Source organism: Dipodomys spectabilis, unplaced genomic scaffold (assembly GCF_019054845.1).
Source record: "Dipodomys spectabilis isolate Male_0828 unplaced genomic scaffold, ASM1905484v1 ptg000081l, whole genome shotgun sequence".
NCBI lineage: Eukaryota > Metazoa > Chordata > Mammalia > Rodentia > Heteromyidae > Dipodomys > Dipodomys spectabilis.
Window position 1 is genome coordinate 16,600,382 of NW_024870758.1, and position 14,316 is coordinate 16,614,697.

The 14,316-nt window shown below is 37.6% G+C and overlaps 1 non-coding gene across 1 annotated transcript; it reads right to left on the reverse strand.

Moving 5' to 3' along the window:
- Nucleotides 1–13,428: 13,428 nt before the first annotated feature.
- On the reverse strand, nucleotides 13,429–13,531 carry LOC122110867. Its single transcript, XR_006147930.1, has one exon. It is a non-coding gene; the product is annotated as a U6 spliceosomal RNA (small nuclear RNA).
- Nucleotides 13,532–14,316: the final 785 nt, after the last annotated feature.

A 14,316-nucleotide genomic window follows, 5' to 3' on the forward strand; every position in this document is an offset into this window, starting at 1 on the left:
CAGGGATAGCATTCAAGCCTTATGTTCAAACCCCCGCACTGGGGGGAAAAAAGGTAAGATTATCTATCGAAAGAGGATAAAAAGGGTTGAGGATTTAGCTCGGTGGAGAAGCACTCACTTGGAAAGTATAAGGCCCTGATTTTGGCCCTCAGCTTTGAGAAAGAAAAAAAAAAGAGGTTAAAGTTTTTATTTTTTGAAATTCTAGAAAATCTCTAGATAATGAACTATCTTTTTTAAATAAGGTTTTTATTGTGAAAATACTGTACAGAAGGGTTACAGTTACATGAGCAAGATAATGAGTACATTTCTTATCAAGCATTGTTGCCTCCTCCTTTGTTTTCCCCCTACCATCCCTGCCCTCCCACCTCCACAACTACACTCCCACCCCTAAACCCCCTTCACCCCCACCTACATTGTAAAGTTCATTTTTCAACATAATGTCTTGTACATCTCATTGTTGCAATGGGTCCACCTGTATCCCCATTTAAACAATCTGGTTTTTCCCTCCCCCCCCCAAATTATGCCAACATCAAATACAGTGAAAACAGGGGTAATACCATGGGGTAGGGACATACAAAGCAACAAAAAAAAATCAATGGTACCTTCTAAATACCTTAGAAACAATAGCAAGAAAGAGTAAACCACTTTTGTCCCCATCTTGGGGTTCATTTCACTTAACATCAAATGAACTATCTTAATGTAATCATTATTTCACTTGCTCAGGCATCAAGCTCTGAGTATCAAGTATAAAAGAGGCCAAGCCTTTGGTCATGGTAGGGGTAAAGTATATAAGTATAGTGCTGTATAATAATTACCATATGGCATTTATGCATAATTTCTTTTTCTGCAAGCATCAAAAAGTGACTTGACCACCAAGGTATGGGGAGTGTTCAGGAGGTCTTCTTGGAAAAGCCAGCATCCTATCTGCATATGAAAAGCAACTATAAGTGAGCCAGTGGTAAAAGATAAAGTAACACGGTTTAAATAGGAAAATCAGTAGGCACACTCTCTTTTTTTTAAAGATTTTTAAATACTTTTTTATTGTAAAAATGGTGTACAGAGGGGTTACAGTTACATGAGTAAGGTAATGAGTACATTTCCTATCTAGCATTGTTACCTCCTCCTTTGTTTTTCCCCTACCATCCCTCCCCACCATGCCAACTCCTCCCTCCCTCCCCCCCCCAAAAAAAGTTGTAAAGTTTGTTTTCAACATAGTGTCTTGTACACTCTCTTAGTCAGACAGGACACGGCTTATCCTGGGAATTGCTAAAGCTGATGTAAGTAGGAAGTAGTATGAAATATGACTAGGGCCTAAGGTTAAGGTATCTGAAAATGGTGTCTAAAAAGCCTTTAAATTATTAGGAAAATGGGCCTTATTCTGAATGTGAAATGAAGCCACTGAATTAAATAAAATAAAGAGGTGTCAAAAGTATTCTGGCTAGTTTGTTTGTTCAGATTTTCCCTCCTTATGATTCCATCTTTCTGACTCAAGGGTTAGAAGGATTACCTGGGTTCCAGTGAAGAGACTGAATCAAATAGAGACTAATCTGACACCATCTAAGAATCAACTTCAGCGATTACTCATGCAAGAAGTTTGAAGAACAAAAGAGCAAAGGGATTATAGATCAGCTGGGGACACTTTCAGGAACAAGATTGATAGGCTTTAATCAACAATCAAAGGGAAAGATAATATGGTTTAAATAAAGGAGGAAGAGATACCTGCTGATGAAAATTATGTATCTCCAAATTATATGTGATGTGTGTTAGATTTCTTTAAAGATACAAATAACAAAAGTATTATTTATATTTTTGAGTGAATAAAAATTCTGGCACCTAATAGTCTATTATGTATTGGTTATCCAGCTGACAAATGGGGTCGATGTTGGGGAGAAAAGGGTAATGCATCACAATGGAATAGTGATAACCCATAATTGGTCCCTTTATGTCTTGAACAATGGTTTACCATCAACCTGCTTCTGAGGGAGCAGAAATCATGAACCTAGCACTCTAGAAAGCATCAACATTTAAGTTTGCACATCACTTTTCAAGTGGTATTATATTAGTCAAATGATATTCTCTTCTTTGGGTAAGTCACATTATAAACCTAATAATTAATGTAATGCAAAGATGTATCTTGCAAGTTGGGAACGAATTCTGCAACCTGCTTCCTTAATCAGCTCCCACTAATTGTTTTCCTTGTATTTGTATTTATAGGGTATAAGTTTCTGCATTTGTGAGATTGTCACCTCTGTTCTTGCCTTTCCAATAATTTCTTTTTGATCATTTGAAAGTAGATAATCCAAGCAAGAGCAACCAGAGCTCTAAAGACCCTTTGTTTGAAGTTCTAAGAGGGCAAGTTCTTTAAATCAGAGTATAAAACCAAGTGTAGGACCTTCCTTTGTGTGGGATTGGTGGAATGGCATAGATCATTTACTAATGAAGTTAACCAGAAGTTGAGCCAAGTTGTGATGGATGATGCAGAGTAGGACACCTTAAACTGAGGATGGTTCCTGTTCATAAAAATAATATGCCTATAATTCTAGCTATTCAGGAGGCTGACATCTGGGCAGGAAAGCTTTTGAGACTCTTATCTCCAATAAACCACCAAAACTAAAAGCCAGAAGTGGAGCTGTGGGTTAAGTGATTGAGTACTATCCTTGAGCAACAAAGCTCAGGGACAGCACCCAGGCTCTGTGTTCAAGCCCCAGGATGAATATACCTACAATTTGGCTGGCTAGGAAGAAGTTGCAGGAATCTATCCCTACTCAATGTGTTTTCAGTTAGTCCTTTTATTGATTCATTTAAAATAAAGCACATATACATCGAAATATACCCCTTCTAGGTCTAGAGCACAATATTAACCTGTAGTCTATGCTAAGTAACTAAATGACTTTGGATAAGTACAAGCCCACATCTCAACCACAATATGGGGAAAGATGTAGAAAGTCACAGGTAATTGGCTTTTTGCTGACTCCATTAGTTAGTGTCTCATTGCTGTGACCTAATGCCTGAAAAGACAATTTAAGGGAGGAAGGATATAGTTTGACTCATGGACTCAGAAGCATCCTGGAGCCACTGATTCTGGGTCTAGGGTAAGACAAAACCATAGGCCACTCACCTGTGGCCAATAAGAAATAGATAGGTGTAAGGTCTACCCTGGGCCATGCAGGCCCTGTAGGCCCTGCACAGACATCTCCTTACCTTTTGGCTAAGTTTCCACCCAGCATCTGTGTTACCTAGGTAACTGGCACACCTAGAAGCAGTCACCTCCCCCTCCTGCTAGGTCACATCCTGGGCCACCTCTGGTCACACCGCCCATCTGACCATAGGAGGGTCCCAGGTCCTGAGGTCAGATCTAGATCCAGTGTGGCCACACCTTTCCCCCACCTGGCCACACCTCTCCCTGTCCCTGGCCTTGAGGGGGAGGGGTAAAGAAGGGGGGGAAGGATGTCAGGGGTCACTCCTCCACTTAGGCCCCCAAAATAGTGCCTCCAGCTGGGATGCCAAACACCTGCTCAGCAATTCTTTGTCTACTTGGTACAAATTAATATGAACCCAGAATGCCATTATTGAAAGACAAATAAGTGCTTATTTGAGATTTATTGTCCCCAATATTATCCTAAGATTATATTTTGTATATTTACTGTGCAAATCCTTTTGATCCAAACAGTTAACCTATTGTAAAAGATGTTTACAAACTTATTCCCTTGCCCTGGGGTCTCAAAGAAGTTGTTCTAGAACTAAAGTAGATAAGAGGCCTGGAGAGATTTGATGCTAGCCATGCCTTCCTCCCATTCCTGTGCATATGCTCCCTAGAGTAGACACTTGAAGCCATTCTGATTACCGTCTCACAACAGACTCAAGCAGAGTAAAATGAAATCAATCAGGAGCTGATTAGAATTGGGAAGGAAATGTTTAGATTAGATTGCAATGTGTTGCGTATATTTTGCTGAACATGACTTATTTGTAGCATGCAGGTGGATATTTTTACAACTTCCTTACAGAACTGGTAAAAGGAAAAAGCACAAGGTAAAGCACAGCCTTTAGAGTTAGCAACACTGGCCTTTAAATTCACTAGCTATCTGACCTGTGGACCTTCACTTAATCCCTGCGCAATTCAAGTTTTCTCTCTACAAAACTTGAATATAAATACATGCTCAAAGGACCTAAATCTACCAATCGATGAGGACCGGCCAAGGCAGCAAGAAAGAATTTACCCAACAGGCCATAGCTAAGTAACTTCATTTGAATATCTACAGTATACCTCCCAGCACTCACCACTATGTATCTTCAACTCAACTTTCCCTTCTTCCTATCTGGGCACTGCTTTCAAAACTGGCTTCATCGCCTTATGATTCTGACCATTAGGGGGCAGCATGACCCAGTAGGAGTCCCTTGTGACAACAGACCTGGATTCAAATCTTGGTAGTGAGTCTGGGGGAAATTGAATTAATAAATCTTCACATATCCATTTCTGTCCAAGGAGTACAACAATAGCACTTTTTAGGCTTGCTATGACCATAGGAAAAAATTTATCCATGTAAAGCCCCTCATATGGGATCAAGCAAATTCTGAATGCTATTCTTTAAATGGAGTAAGATTCCATTTACTTCCTCAGATCTTGAACACATTTGCAACCTCTCTGAATTAAAGAAGTTTATAGGAAATTCACTATGGTTCCAGAAATTTTACAATGACTCAAAGGATATTCTAATCCAGGAAGGAAAGAAACCTACTTTGAGCAAATAAAGGCATAGGTATATTTTGAACATGGGACTTGGAATCTTTTTTCAGTGATATTTCATGCTACGATGACACTTTCTTCTCACATATCTACTGGCAAAGTGGACATATTACAGTTTAATAAACCTTTTAATGAAAGTACCCCTAGATTCCATTTCCATTTTCCAGTGAAATTCTATCTCCTCAAATAATTTTTAAGCATATGGAATTTATTTTCCCTCACACCTGGCTCTATTTAATTTGTTGTGAGGGGTTCCTATGTTATATGACCTATTCCCATGATGCTTAAGGGTTAAATATGTTTCCTGAGTTCCTGAAATCCAAATAAGCTGAATAAAATAATCAATCCTTGGATTCACAAATGTAATATCCTGAGTCTACTCATACACACATATACACACACACACACACACACACACACACACACACACACCATGCTCCTGTTTTCTATTAACTTGCAGCTTATGTGTAAGAGAAAAGAGAGAAGTAATAGAATAGTGAAATAATGAACTATTTAAAGAGAATTACTTGGATTTCTCATATTGTGGTCATTTCTTAAAGTCCTCAGCCATCCTAATAATGTTACGGACACCTTATAAGTTACTTATTTCATTTACCTGGTTTTCTTTAAACAAGCTAAATACTGTAAATATTTAGAATATATAAATTTTAAAAAGAGAAATTACATCCACAACAGCATAATACCCAATTTCAATATAATTATGTATATTGAAAGTTCTTAGGGATATCTTAAAAATAAAGGCTTAGGTAAAATTTTTTAAAGAACACTGTTTATTAATGTCATAGATTAAAACTAGTATTTCAAAAAAAAAAATAAAATAAAATAAAAAAAACAAAAAAGGGTTAGGGTTAGGGTTAGGGTTAGGGTTAGGGTTAGGGTTAGGGTTAGGGTTAGGGAAAATAAAAAAAATAAAAATAAAAATAAAAAAAACTAGTATTTCAGAATTTTTACATTGACAATGAATTCTCTAGAAAAGGTGTCGGAGAAAAAAATGAGGTACAAACAATTTTTTTATAAATTGTTTACTCATTTTTCTAAAATTTTTATTATTTGGATTATCAAGTTCATCTCACAAGGAAAGTTTTACATTTGTAACCTATAATTTCAACTATTAATTTTGTTTCTGATACTGGAACGTGAACATTGTGTCTCATGTTCAGGTTTGTAGGCACTAAGATCATGTGAGGTGCTGTAGCCCCATGAACCACAGGCAAGCTCTAAATTAGTCAGGTTATCTCACTGGAACCAATCTTCCTATCTATATGACAGAGTTAGCGTTTGACACTTTCTTTTGGGGAGGAATGGGGAGTCAGTCGTGGGCCTTGAACTCAGGGCCTGGACACGGTCCCTGAGCTCTTTTGCTCAAGGCTAGTGTTCTACCACTTTGAGCCACAGTTCCATTTCCTGTTTTTGAGTGGTTAACAGGAAATGAGAGTCCCCTGGGGACTCTGTTCTGCCCAGGCTGACTTTAAAAGGCAATCCTCAGATCTCAGCCTCTGAGTAGGTAGCCTCTGACTCAAGTCACTGGCACCTGGCAATGTTTCACACATTTTAAACCCAGTGCCTAAACAATACAATGAAGAGATTTAAAACATGATCTTTATGGTTCAGGGCTATGTGGTCTTGAACAAATCACCTCATCTCTGAATTTCTGTGTCCTTGCTCTATCCTTTAGGTGAAGACTAAATTTGATGTACCTACAACCCCTTGTTGTGGCTCCAACCATTCTGTGGGAGGAGGTGAGTGTGGGCCAGGTGCCATGGTTTTCTTCACTGATGTACCTCAAGGACCTAGAACATATGGAGTTCTTAATTAATTAATTAAACTAACCCACACCATTTGGAGTCATCTAGACACATCTCACATCCTCTTACTCAAGATGTTTTTATTGTTGTTGCTGTTTTGTTTTGTGGCAGTATTGGGGTTTAAACTCAGGGCCTAGCTAGGCAGGTACTCAACCACTTAAACCCTGTCTCCCAGCCATTTTTTGCTTTTTTGTGTAGGAAATCCCATTTTTTGCTTGAACTGACTTGGATAAGAATTCTCCTATGTAGGCTCCTGAGTAACTAGTCTTGAGCCATCATGCTTAGCTTTTTGTTGTTGCTTTTGAAAAGGGCTATCTCACTACCTTTTTTGTATGGGTTGGCCTTAACATACAGTCCTCTAGGTATATGCCTCCTGACTACCTGAGATTAAACATATGATCCATTTTTTTGCTTGGCTCTTCCTTAAGAATTTTACAGGTTTTGGAGCCTTATTTTTCTATTACAGTTGATTCAGATTTCCAAAATCTACTGTTTTCATTTGTTTTGTTTCGTTGATTTATTGATTTCCAAAGTTACTTTTCTTTGATTAGCTCAGACAGACAATAAGGTATCACTCTGATGAAGAAGCTACTCATATTTGACTCCCAGAGATGATTTATTTGCATTGATGAGTAGGCCTAAATCACATCACTACATACAAGGCAACTTAGGCTTGAAAATTAAGTTCTGGGACATAGAATTTTCCCCAGGTGGAATAAAGGCAGAGGAGATAATCATGAGAACTCCTATTGCAACTATTCTAGTTATATATGCTGCATTGTTCTCATGGAAAAAATGTTAGCAGAACATTTTTCAGCCTAGTGACCTTTAAGTATTTATTAAATTTTATTCATTTAGCATAGGTAGAGATAAAAGTAAGAGAACATAAATATTTTCCAATTCTCCCTTAAGTTGATCTCATAAAAAAGAAACACACCATTTTATTAAGCAGAGTGCATCAAAACTTATCTGATGAGGATAGCAATCTGTTTCGTGTGGATTCTGAACAACCTGTGTCAGACATCACAGGTCTCATTTCTGAAGCACTCAGCAGTTTATTTAGGAAAATGTCATTCAGAGAACCAAAAGAGCATCTGTCTGGATCCAAAATTAGTCTTTTACTCTATGTGTATTGCCACCAGGAAGACATTGTGGAAGAATATGACAGGGTGTTTTGCAGAGTATTCGTTTGTAATTTACAAAACTGTTACAGTTTAAAATGAGACTATGAGCAGATCGAAATCAAGTATTGTAGTAAATGTTCTTTGGAGAAAAATGGATCATTTACTCTCAAAGAAATGTTTCATTTAATGTTATTTTTTCCTGCTTCCAGGAAAATTAAGAATATGGGCAGTGTGTTGACTCCAAATGATGAATGGAACCGATTGAATTGAAAGAGATCAACAAAAAAAAAACCTATAAGATGGGGTTGTTTAGGGTCAGAGACTTGAAGTGGTGTGTCAGCAATTTTCACAAGCTCATAGGAACAAGCTTAGTTCTAAGCATTTCTTTTTCCCCTTCAAGAGATCCAGAGACTCCAAATATCATTGGGAACAGAAGGCCCAAAAAGATATGAAACCTTTTTAGAGAGGCAAGAGCTTGAGCATTCTGCAACATGTCCCCTACTTCCCAAGGTAGTCTTCATTCATAGTAATAACAATGCTTGCCCATCATGTTTGTGAGTGAATGATTCAACAAATCACATCCAAGGCTTTACCCTTGCTGTCCATAGTATAGTTAAAATCATGGAGTAGAGTTAACAATGCCTGAGTTACCATCTTGACTTTATATTTCTCAGCTCTGTACCCTTGGGCATTATAGACTTCTTTGTGCTTCAATTTCCACATAGATCTACTGGGAATGACAATAGCCTATATGAAGAAGTAGAGAAGACACTTGAATCCCATGAAGAAAACAAACAGAACTACAATAAGGCCAAGCAGCATTCAAATGATAAAATATTAAAACAGAAGTCTAAAGCAAATGTCCATACTTTCCAAAGTTGTGGAGGTAAAGGCACATTCATACCTTGGCTCTGAAAGATGGGAAATCACCCCAAGATAGAGTTGCAAAATTCCTGTCCAAGATAATAAAGAGAAGATGCTGGCAGGAGAAAACAGGGACATTTATAAGCCTATACATTGACTTAACCGTGATTCTCATCTTCTGAGCTATCTTCAGTTTATTATCTCCAAATTATTTTCCCAAGTAAGCTTAATCCACTCAACTTCATTAGTCAGCCAGTTCACATCACCAAAATATATACAAACACTAGCAAAATAATCAACAGCAGCAAAGTATATATTTTCCCTGAAAGTATCATACAACTAACATTGCAAAAGGCTTGTTTTCAAAATTCCTCCCCTCCCATTGTCCTAAACCCCTGTGGTAGTCAAATGAAGCTCCCTTAACAATAGTGTTTTAATCACATCCCCCTTCCCTAAGAATGCAAGAATGCACTCCCAAAGGGAGACAATCATAAAGACCGTAGAAATATAAAATAAATAGTACAGACCTTTAAAGTTGATCTGAGAATGTCTTGTTTCCTGTAGGGAGAAATGCAATGACATAAACATTTTGGTTTGATGTACATAAAACAGCATGCAAATTGCTCCAGTATTTATTACTGTTATAATAGGTGAGATTCTTATGCTGCATAATGCAATCGAGAACAACATCTATTCGGTTGCATGGGATGAGGCTGGCCTATTATGATTAATTTGTCCGCTGTCTAGCCATTAATTGACTGTTATTTTTGGTCTGTAAAAAGTAAAGCAGAGATACTGTTGAGGTTTTCCCTCATTCTCCAAGAGATGATGAGGGCTAGCTACTGCTCCAATAGAAGAGCTAGCCACTGGCTTGGATAGCTTTCTGCAACTGGACATATAAGGAAGTAACACTAGATTATTTCTTTTAACCCAGGTTTTGATTTAAAAACTAAAAAACAAAACCTCTGGATTCCTAGAAATGAACTTAAAGACCTATAGCCACCTAATCTTCGATAAGGGAGCTAAAAAAAATAGAATGGAAGAAAGACAGCCTCTTCAGTAAAAGGTGCTGGCAAAATTGGTTAACTACTTGTAGAAAACTAAAGCTAGATCCTTATATATCACCCTGTACCAGAATCAACTCCAAATGGATCAAAGACCTTGGAGTCAAAGCAGACACCCTAAAAACCTTACAGGATGGAATAGGAGAATCTCTATGTCTCCTTGGCACAGGCCGAAATTTTCTTAATAGACAACCAGAAACACAACAAATCAAAGAAAGGTTGGACAAATGGGGTTGCATGAAGCTCCAGAGCTTCTGCATGGCAAAGGACATAGCTCACAAGATCAATAGAAAGCCCACGGATTGGGAGAAGATCTTCACTAGTCATACAACAGACAAGGGTCTCATATCTAAAATATACCTGGAACTCAAAAAATTAAATCCCCCAAAATAAATCTTCAAAGAAACAACTGCCCAATAAATAAGTGGGCTAAAGACTTAAAGAGAAACTTCGCTGAAGAGGAAAGAAGTATGGCCAATAGACACATGAAGAAATGCTCAACCTCTCTAGCCATAAAAGAAATGCAAATCAAAACAACATTGAGATACCACCTCACCCCAGTTAGAATGGCTATAATCAAGAATTCTAATAACAACAGACGCTGGAGGGGATGTGGACAGAAGGGAACCTTACTGCATTGTTGGTGGGAGTGTAAACTTGTTCAACCACTTTGGAAAGCAGTATGGAGGTTCCTCAAAAAACTCCACATAGAGCTCCCCTATGACCCAGCAATCCCACTTTTGGGCATTTACACAAATGATCACAAACAAGACCACACTAAAGCTACCAGCATGACTATGTTTATTGCAGCATTATTTAAGATATGAAACCAATCCAGATGCCCCTCACTAGATGAATGGATCAAGAAAATGTGCTATATATACATAATGGAATTCTATGCCTCCATCAGAAAGAATGGCATTGCCTCATTTGTTAGGAAATGGAAAGGCTTGGAAAAAATTATATTAAGTGAAGTAAGCCAGGCCCAAAGAAACATAGGTCCCATGGTTTTCCTTATTTGCAATAACTAGTATATGTCCGAGTCAAGCAGAAAAAGTCAGATAAGGTGATGTTAGGGGAATGAACTCCAAGTTAAGTATTCGAATGTTTTTTTTTTCCTTTCATGCAATTGTTTCTAACATATTTGTAAGATGATTTCTATGTTGCTTTGTATGTCCCTCCCCCACGGTATAACCCCTGCTTTCACTGTATTTGATGTTGGTATAATTCGTGGAGGGGAAGAGAAAAAACAAATGGTTTAACTAGGGACACAGGTGGACCCATTGCAACAATGAGATGTACAAGTCGTTATGTCAAAAACGAACTTTTCAACTTTGGTGGGGGGGTGAGGAGGATCAGGTTGGGGGGCAGGGGAAGGATGGGAAGGGGTGGAAAGAGGAAACAAAGGAGGAGGCTACAATGCTTGACAAGAAATGTACTTATTATCTTGCCCATGTAATTGTAACCCCTCTGTACAGTATTTTCACAATAAAAAAATGTAAAAAAACAACCCTCTGGATTTCTATGCAAGAGATTCATGATCATATGATTTGATCTTGAAGCTTTTCATTTACTTAGTGATGCACCAGCCTTCAGCATGATTCTCTACCACCTCACCCATCTGTCATTACCAACACATTGTTTACTTCCTAAGTTACTTTTTAGATAATTGAATATGTCAGATTTGACCATTAAAATTTTTGCAATGAGTCTATGTCTAAAATAAATCCGTAATGCTAGACCTCCATACATTTTCTTTTTTATTTCTTTCTCACTTAAATGTACTAAAGCTAGGATTCGTTTTTTTTTAAAAAATATACGACTTTTTTAAATTGGATCATGTTTTTGACCAAAAGTAATTCTTTGGCTTTCACAAACATAGGACACAGTGAAGGCCTTGTGACCTGTCTCTAAATAAGCATTACAGAGTCTTGTCTTAAACAGCTCCTGAAACAGTCCAGTGCTAAAGCCAGTTAGTGTGTTCCCAATACCAAAAGTTTTGTGGGATTCTGATTTGTTCTTATGTAGCACCAACTAGCTGTATTGAGTTATAGTCTCCTCACCAGTGTCTGACTTAAGATCACTAGGGCAATCAGAAAGATCATTTTAACTGAGATACTGGCTTTTCCCGATATACAATGATGTGATCCTTTATCTTCAGTCTGACACCTAGCCAAGTGTGTCTGCACATCTCTCCAAAATCCCAACATAGAAGACTTAATTTTTTTACAGCTCTCCAAGGAAAGCAACCTGAGATGGTTTCTGCTTGAAGCATTCTTCTGCTTCTATCTTTCCTGCCTCCTTCCATCCAGCTGCCACCTGACATCAGGGCCATAATACTTTCTGATCTATTCTGCCTAGAAAGAATATATGTGAAAATACTTTGACCCCTGGGTACAACTTAGTAGAACTCAGTATTGAGACCCAAGGTCCTAGATATCATTGCTGGCTTTCCCTAAAGACGTACTAAATCACATCACCCAATTGGACAAAGATTAACACTCCACAGATGTGTTCTGGGACCCCATGTGGTACTGATATTACAGACCCCATCAATGCTTTCCATTTATCTGTCTCTCTGTCTCAGTCTGTGTCTGATCTTTGGCCTTTCTTTCTTTCTTTCTCCCACATGCATACAAACACATGAGCACACACAAACAGTAGAAGAAAATCAACCTTACTATAAACTTTTAGTAGAAAATAAATAGAACTAGATGGCTTCAAAGAAACTTATTCTATTGGGTGGAATGATGAATATTTTATCTTCTATATTTAATAGGAAAGGTATTTGCTGTAGGAAAGCTAGTTTAGGAGATTAAGAGCCATTGTTATTGGAAAATCTAGATTTTATTTTTTTAATAAGCAAGAAGAATTAGGGTTAAGGGACATGTATATATGAAGGCAACAGTGGGGAATCCTTATGCCCTTTAGGATATCTAGTTAGAAAGAGAAACAAAGAAATATACAAAATATATATACAAAAATATATACAACATATCATGAACCACTGTAACAATTTTTATAAAGATAGAAAAATAGCATTTATTTTTGTTTTATATGTCATATTGGATGTCAATAACAAAAAGGAAAAGATTATTCTGAAATGTCCAGGGTGACTGAAGTAATAGGATTAGCAGAAATAACATGCCAAATTAGAATTTGAGTTGAAAAGCCCTATTTTAGGTAGTTATGTATTTTTTAGTTTCATTTTTTTATTGTGAAAATACTGTACAGAGGGATTACAATTACATGGGCAAGATAATGAGTACATTTCTTATCAAGCATTGTAGCCTCCTCCTATGTTTCCCCTTTCCATCCTTTCCCATCCTCCCCTCCTCTTCCACCCAATCCTCCTCCCCACCACCCACCAAAGTTGTAAAGTTCGTTTTTCGACATACGACTTGTATATCTCATTGTTGTAATAGGTTCACCTGTATCCCTAGTTAAACAATTTGTTTTCTCCCTTCCCCTCCACAAATTACACCAACATCAAATACAGTGAAAGCAGGGGTTATGCCGTGGGGGAGGGACATACAAAGCAACAAAGAAATAATCTTATAAATGTGTTAAAAACAATCGCATGAAAGAAAAAAACATTTGAATACATATCTTAGGGTTCATTTCCCTAACATCAACTTATCTGACTTTTTCTGCTTGACTCAGACATATACTAGTTATTGCAAATAAGGGAAACCATGGGACCTATGTTTCTTTGGGCCTGGCTTACTTCACTTAATATAATTTTTTCCAAGTCTTTCCATTTCCTAACAAATGGGGCGATGTCATTCTTTCTGATGGAGGCATAAAAAAATATGGAACACTTCACGAATTTGCATGTCATCCTTGCGCACGGGCCATGCTAATCTTCTCTGTATCCGGTTTTAGTATATGTGCTGCCGAAGCGAGCACCACTGTAACAATTTTTAAGTTTACTATTCAATACAATTCAGAAGCAGGAAATACATTCACAATGTTGTACAACCAAAACCACCAGATTTTTCTTTACCATGCAATGTTTAAACTCCAGATTTTAAAAAACAACCCTCCATATTATCTCTACATAGGCTTGGCAACAACCATTTAACTTTCCCATCTGTAGTTGACTATTCTGGGTACTCCTTATAACTGGAACCATACAGTGTTTGTCCTTTAGTGACTGGTTCATGTTCTTTAGCATAAGATCTTCAAGGTTCAGCCATGTTGTCACATGTCAAAACTTGGATGTATAAACACCATACTTTGTCTATTCATTCATTCATTCATTGAAATACTTCCATTATTTTTCCCCTTTGGAGAAAAGGTCTTGCTCTGTAGTGCAAGGCTGGCTTAGAACTATGATTCTCTTGCCTTGGCCTTCCACATGTTTATACTAGAGGTGTGTACCATCATACCTGGAAGAGTTACTTCAACCTTTTGCCCATTGTAAATAATGCGGTGTTCTATATGTTTAAATTTATAAAGTATTTAGGGTCAGGACTAGATGATAAAGATGAGAGCTTTATAAATACTCATCCTCAAAGGCTTTACCTAAACAGTCTTAATAAGACAACGCTAAATACTTGTTTACTGCTGTAAGGGAGAACACTGCCTTTAGAGCAACAGTACTACCTCAGGGGAAAGGGCAAAGTTGGAATATTCTTTGGGATTCTTAAGTCTGATTTAAGATAGATCTTTCAACAAGAGCTTAATTAGGC